We start from the raw sequence: 12989 nt of genomic DNA, 5'->3' as shown, positions 1-12989 counted from the left end.
ACTCTACGACTACTTCTTGAATAATAAATATTTTTCGTATTTTTAAAACGCAACGCAGTTTTTGTAGACTGATTCATATTAAGTGATCCTAATGTTAAGGGAATCTTCCAAATATCTTTGGAATCTTCGAATATACCGGTCTGGTCATCGAAACGGCACGAAGCGACGCGTCCACGAGTATGCCTATATCACAATCGGTCGATAGCTTTATGAGACTGAAACGATAGTTATTTGCATCAGACATAATGGACCGATTTATGGATAATAACGAATGGCCAAACCGACGACCAGACCTTTACTACTTAGATAAAGTGTTTCTGCAGTCAGTATTTTTTTTCTTATTCAACATTCTTAAAACACTTAACCTTACTGTGTTACTTAAATAAGATTTCGACAACAAAAAAATAAAACACTAATTCGTAACAATACACCAAATTACTTTTGGTGTATTGTGGTGAATTAGTGTTTTATTTTTGAATTAGTGTCTTATTTTTTATTAATTAGTGTTTTATTTTTACCCCTAACTGTAATAGATTTACACAATTTTGAAGACAGGTTTATCCACAAACACGTTTATAAAGCCATTTATTTATATTCGGATAATTTTTCATTACATTCATTAATTTAATATAAACTACATCGTTACTGTCATTACATTCTTTAAGTTTAATAGAACTTATTAATAGGCTTATGCTTTATAATATAAGACTATTTACCTACGTTAAATAACCCGATCTGGTCGATAAAAAGTGTATTTACTACATGGATCCTTAATTTCTAACTGAAGAATTTATAAAAGATAAATATCTGACAGTTTTCTGCAAAAAAACACTAAAAATTTGAGTTTTCTATTTTAGGTTAAAAAGAGGTAATGTTTTTTTGGTACAAAAATATACCATCCAGTTTTGAAAAAAATATGCCATTTGAAACCTCAGTTTATCTCATTCTTTTCACAGTGGCAATATCGATGAGAGCTTGTACAAACAACGTCGCTCCCTTTATTATTGGAGTGACACCAGCGTAGGTAAATAATTTTACTTACTTAGGTAGTATAATCTCAACCAACGGAGGCACAGAGCAAGATATCATAAATAGAATAAACAAGGCCAGAATAACATTTGGAATGCTCAACAATATTTGGAGATCAAGACAGTATACTCTCAACTTACTAAACTTAAAATTTTCAATTCGAATGTCAAGTCAGTATTGCTGCATGGTGCAGAGACCTGGAAAATTTTGGGGTTGGCAGAGCTTCGCAATACATTAAATGATATTAAAAATAAATCTTCAGCAGGGACTGACGGACTTACTCTTAAAATGTTCTCTAGTATGCCGGAATGTACATTAAACCATCTTTCAGCCTTAATTAATATGTCATTTGAAGATGGTGCTTTTCCAAATTGCCTTAAGTCGGCGGAGGTGGATTGCTCACACTTTAAGGCGAAGCAGCAACAGCATCGCTAAGATGGTGCTTTTCCAAATTGCCTTAAGTCGGCGATAATTATTCCTTTGCATAAAGGAGGTGATAAAGAGCAAGCTTCCAACTATCGTCCAATTGCACTCCTTCCCACGTTATCGAAGATCATGGAGAGACTGGTTAAAAGAGGCTTGTATCATTTCTTCTAAAATACAAAATACTCACACCCCCTTTCAGTTTGGGTTCTTGAGTAACAAATGTACAAATGACGCTATGTTTTCGCTGTTTAATAATGTATACTCCAGTCTGAACAACCGTCTCGTTACAGCAACAATTTTCTGTGATTTCTCGAAAGCTTTGATTGTGTTAATCAGCGTAACATCCTAACTAACAAATTGCAGTACTATGGTATCAGGGGAACGCCTCTTGAATGGTTTAAGTCCTACCTTAACAACAGAAACCAGCGTGTGAGGGTTGATAAGACTGTGTCTTCTTGCAAGCCAATAGAATGCGGAGTACCTCAGGGCTCAGTGCTAGGTCCTATTTTGTTTCTGTTGTTTATCAACGATATTGCTAGTCTGGACATCAGTGGTAAAATCTGTCTCTTCGCGGATGATACTTGTTTCACATGGAGCAGCCCGGACACCACGGCACTTCATAGAACCATTTCCAGTGACTTAATCAACATAAAAACATGGTGCGATTCTAATTATCTGTGTCTCAACGTCTCTAAAACTAAAGTCTTATCATATAAAAGTACGTTGCTACCTTTTCAACTTGATAATACCACCATTGACGTCGTTGATTCTGTGAAATTTTTAGGCCTTGTTGTGGACAACTATTTAAAATGGGATTTGCACATCGATGCTTTAGCTAAAAAATTAAGTTCTGCCTGTTTCGCACTTAGATCAGTTGCTAATGTGCTTAATTTGTCAACATCTAGGACAGTCTATTATGCCCTTTATGAGTCGCATCTCCGATACGCACTTCCATTCTGGGGTGCGTGTTGTGCGACTCAATTTGAGCGTATCTTCAAATTACAAAAGAGAGCTGTGCGATATTCACTGAGGCTAACCAGTTGTGCTCACTGCCGGGACTTGTTTAGAAGATATAAAATATTAACTCTTCCTTCCCTATTCATACTCGAATCCGTCTGCCTAGTTCGCAAGCACGTATCGAGTATTTCTCTAGAGCCAGTTCATGGCTATCCAATTAGGAACGCAGAGCATAACATGTATCTGCCAACCCCTCACTCTGAGTTAGTAAAGAGTTCCCAATTGTACAATGCAAAAAAAAATGCACTATCATCTGCCATCTGAAATTAATTCCATTTCATCCTTTCCTGCATTTCGCAGAGCCTTGAGATCATACTTACTGGAGAAAGCCTTTTACGCGGTTAACGATTTTTTTATTAATATCTAGGGTTCTAAATTTAACACACATTCACTAAATTTAAGAATGATTTTGTTTTCTATCCATTTAAATTTAGTATTGACATTATATACAGTTGTTTATTTACATGTATGTTTATATTTTATTTATATTTAGGTATAATTCAACCAATTTTTGACAATGTACAATTTCTATAATTGTATGAAGTATTGTTCTAGTTTTGTATGTTTGCTGTTAGTTTTATATGTTTTTCTATTGTTAAGTGAAGTTTTGTATGTTTTTTATATTCTTTTTTTTTAAGCTTTGTCAACAAAATTGTAAAATTTTTTTTATGACAATAAAGCAATTTCTTTCTTCTTATCGCCATTAATTAACAAACTCCAAGTTTTCATGAACCGCTGTCTGCGAAAAATTGTAGGAATATTCTGGCCAAATACTAGAAATTAGGATTTATCGAGCTTGACCAACCAGAGGCAGGTGTATAACGAGATCAAACTTAGGAAAGGGAGGTGGATTGGTCACACTTTAAGGCGAAGCAGCAATAGCATCGCTGGCATAGCTATTGAGTCGAATCCACAAGGCAGTAGAAGAACTCGTCGTCCAAGACATACATGGGGAAAAAGGAGATCCAGTAGTAAACCGGTCATGCCGAGATGCCAAATCAATTGCCAACAACCGAACTCGCTGGAGAGCGTTTATTGAAGTTCTATACTCCACGTTGAGTAAACGACAAAATAAAAAATTTTCTCACTGTGCCATGCCAAAGAAAATTATAGTTCTTTCTTCTATCTTTGGCCATGCTCTATACAGATATGTGTCGTGATGTGTGTCATCAGTATTTCACAAACGGGGCCCTAATCCGAACGGCACTATTTAAGACGTAGTACTAGATAAATAAGTAAGTATAGTGTTATCCCATATCCCAAGAAATAAATTATTTATTTATAATTTATTATCAATAATACATAATGGAATGAAAACTTAAACTTGAATTAACCTAAACCAATATAATTTCTCTCAAGATACACCTTAGCTACAGTTGCTTAATCTCTAATCTCACATATTCCTCTTAATAGCCATGGTGGCGGTTTCTCAAGCACCATCACCCGGAAACTCTACGACGTGTTCGCGCTTAATAAGCGGCCTTAGCCAGCGTCCCCCCTTTCCCCCCAAGAAGATTTACTGCCCCTCCGTCTGTCTGGCCGGTCAGATCGTTCGGGCCTTCGTTATTTTCCTAATTACAACTAGTAAATTGTTCTGGTTCGTGTTAAATAATTTATTGTGGCGACCGTTGTTCCTCCGTTCGGCTTTCTCCGCCTCTGGTGATGGGGCGCGAAAGACGATTGATACGGTTCTATGTCTATCTAAAAAGTACTTGAAATGTATGTTTATTGTTCATTTATATTCATGTTTCATTCATCATTTATTGTTCATGTATATTCATAAATGTATATCGAATAGTTCATATCAAATAAACTTTTAGTCAAGTGATTGAGCTTGACCGGCACAGCGTTGCCCACTTTAACATATTTTCATGTCATGTGGCAACTTTTCATTTTTTACAGCAGAGCTACCACCTGAATCCCTAGCGAGAAATTTACATTCCAGTTAGTCAGCCTAGCGCCGAATATGTTCATGGTTGGCAACAATGAATTCAAAAATCGCGATCTCGATTACGTAACTAAATTTAATTGGTATCAAATATATTTGTATATTTATTTTTTTATACAGGGTGTTTCAAATAAGATTTATTTTTCGTCCGATTCTGCTTTCTTTTGTAGCTACAGGTTGTAATTCTTAAATTATTAATTTTAAAAAAAAATATACTTAAACCATTAAATTCTACGTAAAAAGGTTCTTTGGAAATGTTTTCATAAAAATAGAAAATTTTCCATAGCAAAAAAGTTACAGCGATTTGTTAAAAATGCACATTTTTTAAAAACACCCCGTAACTCCGAAAAGGTAACAGATATTCATGTGCGGTTTTCACCATCATGTTTTTGACAAAAATTGAGCTCCAGATACCGATATTAGTTTTTGTCTATCTCCTATAGAAAAGGGTGTTTCCATTTAAAAGCGTCGAATTTGACCCACCCTGTACAGCACTGACTTTTCTCTTGTTAGCGAAATGGTATAAGCAGTTTAATGCTGATTAAAAGTTGTCTCTTGAAATTTTGTCGAGTTCGACGGAATTTGCCTTGATCCAAGTCTAATAGCAACCTTTAAAAAAATTTAATATCATTAATTAAGCGAAAGTTTTAAATAAGTACTCATCAAAAAATATATAAAAAAAACTTCCATAAACATAGGTATGGAAATACATAGTTTTAGTGTTACAGGATGTTAAAACTTTTTAAAATTAGGCTTTTTGTAATTATCTTAAATGGCATTATTTTTTATTTTAAATTGCTGTAGGTTGCATTAATAGTAATAATAACTAATAGTAATAATGTTTAATAATAAATTAGGTGAAATATATAATTTATTAATTTTATTTTAATTTTAATTTTACTAATTGTGATTAATAAAATTGCGTTTATATCATGAAGGAGGCCGAATTCGACAAAATATCAAGAGATAATTTTTAATTGGCATTAAATGGTCTACACAATTTTGATATCCAAAGAAAGAAAGTTAGTAGCGCACATGTTTTTTTTTGAAAAATATTCCAGTGATAATCCATATGCACGTCCCTGATGATAACTTTTAGCCTCAAAATTTCATTCGATTCACTAAAAGTACTGGGAAGAAAATTATTTAATAATTAACTGTTTTTCTAATTAACTATTTTTAAATTTTTACGTTAGGAATCTTTCCTTGAGAGATGGCACATCTTTATTGAAACACCCTGTATATTAATAATATTAGACAATGATTAAAACTAAATATTCTTGTGTATCATTAGATGAATAGCCAATTTAATCTACGATTGGTAACTGTTTTCTAAATGCACTCTAACATTGCACTCCATTGCAAACTAATGATATTTATACATACTCCATGTTTACTTATTTTTATGAAGCCACCACATAGTTTGACCTTGATTGCTTCGCGAAGTAGTACGAATAGACGCTTGTTATAAAAATTTTGTCGAAACTGGTCGAAACGTTTCTCGAAACATTTACCGAGACAATTCCAATAACAATAAAATACAAACAACTAGTCATTGCTTATCTCGGTCGACTTCGATCTGTTTTGGAATTTAAACGGGCGGTAAAACAAAATCTTTCTTTTTGTGCCAAGACCAAACGCAAGCTTAAATTATTCCTGGAAATTTTCTTTCGGGCACGAATATTTTAGGAAAATTATCCCTCGTCTTCGACTCGGGATAATTTTCAAAATATTCGTGCCCTCAAAAAAATTTCCGAAAATAATTTAAGCTCTTGTGATATTATAAAGATTAACGGTTGGTACTGAATTTCTTTTTACCGATATCTTCGTAAGAAAATGAAATGAGTTAAATATGGGGTAGAATGTGAAATGTTTAGGAGGGGAGTTAATCACCGCAACCTTACAGATCTATTGTGTGTTCCACTTTCTTGAGTTATAACGAGTTATAACTCATCATACAGTCTCAGGGCTTCAACAAAAGCCAGTATGTGAGACGCCACCACAGAGTCCAGCTCTTCATCCTCGATATCAGACGTACCAAAGTTCATGGCACGAATGGTAGTCGCGCGTCGTCTCGGTGCACTCAGTGAGAAGGTGTTCTGTGTTTACCCATTTTCCACACAGAATCTGCATTCGCCGTTGTTTCTCAGCTTTCGGCTAATGAGGTGTTCGCTGAGGAGACAGTGTCCTGTTAGAAACCCCGTGACAATCCGAAGATTGTTTTTATTTAAATCAAGGAATATCTTTGATTTTTCTCGTTCGTAAGTTCTGAGGAACTTTTTTGAATGTCTTAGACCGTTGGAGGACACCAATTCCAGGTTACGGATGGAGTCTTCGAGGTTCTTCAGTTCTGCTTTAAGTTGGTTTCCACTTGGGAAACAGAACGGTTTTGGACCAATTAGTGGAGTGTTCGTTCCTTTTTAAGCTAGATCATTTTGTTTTTTCATTGCCTATCTTGGTGAGCAGGCACCCAGAGGAGGAGGATATTTTATTTTCTTAGCGTGGTATAGTAGTAAGCATGCGTTTATACACTTTAAAATTATATATTCCTTTAAACATACATTTTAATGATGCAGGAAAATGCCGCTCTAGTTAAAAACCGAGAGTAAGTAATCATGTTCCGCTAGTGTCGAATTAACAAACCGAAAATAGATCCGTTAATCGTCAATATTCGCCGGTACAGATTTCCTCCCCCTATCCCACCGTCCTCCGCGTCCGACAAATTGCGATCGTCCGCCAATTTGTACCTTGGGCAAACACGGCCTAGTTCGATATCCCGGCAAAAAAATAGAGGGCGCGCCGGCAGAGTCCGACGGCAAATTGGACGTAAAAAAATGCCCATTTGATAAACGATGCATACGCAATTAATTTTCGGGGGCGAGAGAGAGGGATATCGGCGAAATGAAAAAAGTTTTAATTTTATTTACACTGCAGTTTATATTCGGTCCCGGAACACTAATTGGGATCAACGTCCAGCAGCTGGACGGCCGCTGCTGGGCCGTAAGGGACGAAGTGGGGTGTTCTGGCGGACGAGAATTAATTACTCATCGGTGGCGGATCATCTCGATTTTTTTTCGTATTGTTTCGCTGTCCGCGCAAATTGTATAATTTGAAAATCGATAGGACAGTAGCTTATTTTGGAGTATGAGGTATCCAACAGAACAAAGTAGGAATCTTGATTTCCTGGCTACTGTTCCAAATTGGCGTGAGACAGGGGTGCATACTCTCTCCCAACCATTCTTCAACGTTTTTGTAGAAAACATATTTAGAGAATCCCTAAGTGGCCAAAAAGGAATTGTAATAGAAGGAGAATAGTCAATAATATCAGATATGCCGACGACATCGTAATTATAGCAGAAAATCTCGTAGAATTAGTAAACAGAGTCAATAAAGCTTGTAAGAATTGGGGGCTGTCTATTAATACAAATAAAATTAAATTTATGATTGTGAGTAAAGTAGATGTCGGCGAGACCTCATTATTGTTGAATAAAGAAACGTTGGAGAGAGTGCCGAAGTTTAAACATCTAGGCTGTTGGATTAACCAACATATCGATCCTTCATACGAAATCAGACGTCGCGTAGAACAAGCAAGAAATGCATTTCAGAAGTTTAAGTCGCTGCTCTCGAATAGTTCACTAAACATCAAAATACGGGAGAAGTTTATAAAGTGCTATGTGTGGTCGATTCTTTTGTATGGATGCGAGACGTGAATGTTGACATACAGAAGAATGCTTAAAATATCTTGGACCACCAGAGCCAGAAATGAAGAATGGAGCACGACAGGCTACTTTTGAATATTATTAAACGACGAAAACTTGAATACCTTGGCCATATAACCAGAGGACCTCGATATGAGTTTCTCCGACTGATCCTTAACGGAAAAATCGCAGGAAAGAAGTAGATTGGGCGCAAGAGGCTTTCGTAGTTGAGGAACTTGCGGCAATGGACAGGCTTGAGCGCGGATGAATTACTCCATGTAGCGCAAAATCGAGAGCGATACAGAGATATTGTTAACATGGCAGTCGTCAACGTTCACTGGGAGCATGACACTTGAAGAAGAAGTTCAAAATAGAAGCCCGACAGACATTCTTGAGGTTTCGAAGAGGACTTAAACTTAAGACTAAAATTCGATAGGTATTCTGTGGTCGGTGCTCCTTTACAAGGTTACACCTATTTAATCCTTTATAGGGCAGTACTAATTATTTTCTAGATCAAATTGACTGCAAAAATATATAGGGAGGCATATCCTCTTAATAACTGGAGCATATCTTCTTAATAACATTTTTAAAAAAGTTAACAAATAAGGGAGTGGGTGGTCGATTTTTCAGACCAGAGATTGTTAAGCACCAGAGACTGTTAAAGCAAATAGATAATATGTAATGATCTAAGATGTATATAATGTATAATTATCGCTATGTATTATATTGGTAATAATTGTCGTCTAAGCATTTTATATGCAAATTTCGTGTGACAAAAATTCAAAAATATAGAAACAAATGTATCTGTGACGTTTATTTCTTTTGATTTAGTGTACCATTTTCTAAAATCGCTAACATATCCTGTATATTTTCGATTTCTCATAGTATGCGAGTTTCTCGAAAAACAAAATTTAATTTACATGATATGGGCATATTTTTGAGTAGAGCTAACAAAAATGATCAAAAATCAAAATGAATTTACTGTGTTTTCTTATATTGGATGATACACACAGCACATGTTATATTTTAGAAAGTTTGGCGTAGAATTTTGAACACCCTATATGATTTACGATTACGATATTTACAGCAAAATTAAGTATAAACCATCTAAAGTAAATACTTAATATAATTTTGATTTCAGGATATGTCTTGTATTTTTAATATTTTTTTTAAAAAGCTGAAAAATATATATTTTTTATTTATTTATTAATATCTCTGAAACTATCGAAAACATATTTACTCATATCTTAGGATTATGTAAAGTGATCTGAAAGGAAGCCAAAAATGCAATAATATACAGGGGAAAAAAATTATCCCGATCCACTGACAATTTTTTGAGTCACCCTATAGAGGTTAAAATATTTTCCTGAAATACATCCTCGTATATACTTTAAGTTTGCACTTAAACAAAATTCTTAAGTTTTTTTTATTCTAGGAGCTACTGATGACCGACGTGCTATTGCCGGATCCTGTATATACATTTACCTAAATTTCAGCTAAATATTTTAAAATACCGCAGTCAACGCGATCTTTACTGTGTCAACCGGCACTAACCTAAATGAGCTGAACATTCCTCGGAATGCATCTCGGAGATGACGTGCCGTGGAATCCAGTTTGCGTCATGAGAAACGGCCCGGTCGAGGAAAAGTGACATCGCCGACGTCCGTCAAGTGAAAGGGCGCGAGACGAGCGGGGACGAATCTTCGTACCGACGACGTCTGGAGCCACGTTGCCGTCTTTTCTGCATTCCTTCGGCGTTTTCAGAACTTATAGAAACTAAAGATTATGCAGAAAATTCTTTTGTTTTAACATTTTCTTCATTGTAGAAAAAAACAAACGCTAAACAATTTTTTAAAAAGATTTTACTTTAATTACTCGTAATGTAAAAAATCAACATTGCTTGTTTTATAACTAATAATAAGTTTAAAAATAGTTTCCTTCAATTTAGAAATAGTCATTTTAACATATTGTATTAATTTAAATTATTGCATACAGTTACTCCATTCAGGTCAGTATATTATGTATAGTTATCTATGGTGCTCTCTAATCCAGTGTCACGTAGTCATATGGTGATAATACAGAAAAAAAAATCTCTCTAATAATATCTATTCAACGAAAGTTTTTTTTTTGATATGCGAAACTTTCTCGAAAATCGAGTTGTTGGCTGTAATTTTAATTCACAGGTAAACTGCATTTTCTGTCGTTTTTTGGATGTCGAAATATCCCCTGTCTTGTTGGACAGATTTTAGTAAACCAAAAACAAGTTAATCAAAACAAAACCTCAAAATATTACTATCCAGCACAACTGCATTTGAATTTTATTTGTTATAAAATTTGATTCCCAGTCAGGGTCGTTATTTTAAAATTCGGTGCACAGCGTAGGCAATCATTATACATTTTGGTGCCCAACGTGAGGCTACTTTATAAAATTTGGTGCCCAACGTGGGGTCATAACTATTAATTAATATTGTTGCCCTTAGCGATACTAGTTTTGTTTTTACTTCATAACGATTAGTAATATACAAATGAAAACCTCGTATAAAACTTGATGATTAGTTTTAATCACCTGCTAATGATGCTAACATGGTCAGTTAACGCTCAATTTATAGATAATACTTTAGTTTCAAAATATTATCTAAAAATTGAGCGCTTATATGTATAGGCACTCGGTCGGCACTGATTAACTATGACGAAATTAACCAAGCGAGCAAAAATCAATCAAGCGTAACAATTAATTACCGTGGCTAGAACAATAGGAACATAAAATTGGAAAGTATTGGACCATTGTTTGTGTTCATATTATTTTTACAGTTATTTATTTTGACTCTCTCGTACGCATCTAATTGCCTGTAATTTGAGACGTCCGTCGCGTCGTTGGCTAATTTTAATTTAATAACATCTATACAATGATCTTTTTTGAAAGTATGTTGACTACTAACTATCCTAACCTAACCTAACAACACAAGATTTATCAGCTCTACCACAGACTAAATTAGTTTGTGGCTCTACTATCTTGTCTCTTGAATTAGTGCGTTTTTGAGGATATCTTATTTCATATTTCACAGTTGCCTACGACTTTTACTGACTTATTCCTAAAAATACTGTATCGTTTCATAAAAGAAACTGACCGACTGTTATACATTTAAACGTATTCTTGGCAACGAGGCCATCGTCCTTAAATCGCACAGCATGGGGCACGACCCGCTCTCGGCCGTCGCGTGGAGAAGGTATCCACCGTCGCCTCCCCCGCCTCAGCCCCCCTCCATGCCCTCTATACTCCACCAAGATGATTGATAATCACCTGGGTCGACGGCGGCCCTGGTCGCGACCGCTGACGTCACTTTATTAACTGCGCGCCTAATGAAATACCACGGTTTTCCTAATTGAATGTCCGTGTACGGCATAATAGGATTCCCGCATCAGGCCGATATTACGCCCTTCCTTCTCTCTTTCTATCTCTGTCTCGCTCGCACCCGCTCGTTCGAGGATGATCGAATTAATACGTTTTAGATACGTACAAATATTGAATGGGGCCGACGGGGATGGACGCCCCCGGCCATATTGCGCCGTTCATATTTGGATTTTCAAATTGCGAAACGGTGTTCGGTGGAGGAGAGCGTGTACGTACCAGCTACACGGACTCCGTTTCAAAGTACACGCACGGCCTACCGTGCTGGGCTCGGTGTAAAAATTAGCGGATAGCGCTGGTCGGGGTGTGTATTCGATGGGAGTCGATGTGGGAATTCTGTTGGATTTGACGTGATGTTTCTATGGTACTAGTTAATTTGTCCGATTGGTTTACGAAAGTCAAATTTGTCACTACGCATACTACACAATAAGATTATTGGACATTAAATAGCTACCGCATATAGTAATGTTTCCTAATTGAAAATTGAAAATTTTATTTTACACGTTTCCCAGGAAAATGTAAATTGGAAATTCACCCATTTCCATTGCTTTTACTCTTTTATATCCAGTTAACGAGTAGATGGACGGGTGACAGGAGTCTGAAAACTTTGTTGTGCCACATCGTACATATCTGCTTGCCTGTTCCATGGCAAGAGTGTAAAATCTATTGACACACACTGCTCATTTCGAGGCCGAATGAGATCGGATATCTTGCGAGTAAGAGTTGATTTAAACACTCGCGAAGTCGGTACAGCCCATTGACAATAATATGGCCGAGAACCGCGGTTCGGATTCCGTATAAATAAAATAGGCCTCGTCCAGATTAGCCGCAAAAGGAGACGTAAACTTTAACTACTATACTTTAACCTTCGATAACAAGTCTAAGAAAAGAGATTATGATTTTATATGATAAGCTTGTTGTCGGTACTGCTTCCTAAAATGTATTCCATGTACAAACTACCATATATTACGGACTTCAATACAAAACCTATATTAAGGATTTAAGTTTTTTGGATTATGATCCTTTTATTATGAACTCTAATGATTATCGATTTTACGTCTCATTATAATGGTGGATCTCATCATTCATATCTGGATTTTTCATGACTGACGTGTGTCGTCAGTTGTTTACAAATTCTCCACAGCTAACACTAGGTTTGGAGCGATTACGAAAGTTCCAATAAATCTCCATACATAATATATTTTTAAAGAGTGGGTCACAGTTAGGAGATTCTCCACAGAGTTATAACGAATTATTACTCCAACCCGAGACTAATAGTCCAGGGAAAGATTGAAGGTCGTAAAATACCTGGAAGGAAATAGCCTTCCTGACTGCGTACCATCAAAAGGATTGGTCTAGTTTCGGATCTGACAAAGTTTCTTCGTCAAACTGAGGGCAACACCTTTACATTGACGTGATGAGGAGATGAAACAGATGACCCCCAACGTTCGTTTAGCATATG

Source organism: Sitophilus oryzae, unplaced genomic scaffold (genome assembly GCF_002938485.1).
Source record: "Sitophilus oryzae breed Bouriz unplaced genomic scaffold, Soryzae_2.0 scaffold_1184_pilon_pilon, whole genome shotgun sequence".
NCBI lineage: Eukaryota > Metazoa > Arthropoda > Insecta > Coleoptera > Curculionidae > Sitophilus > Sitophilus oryzae.
Note: the sequence above shows the minus strand (reverse complement) of the source record.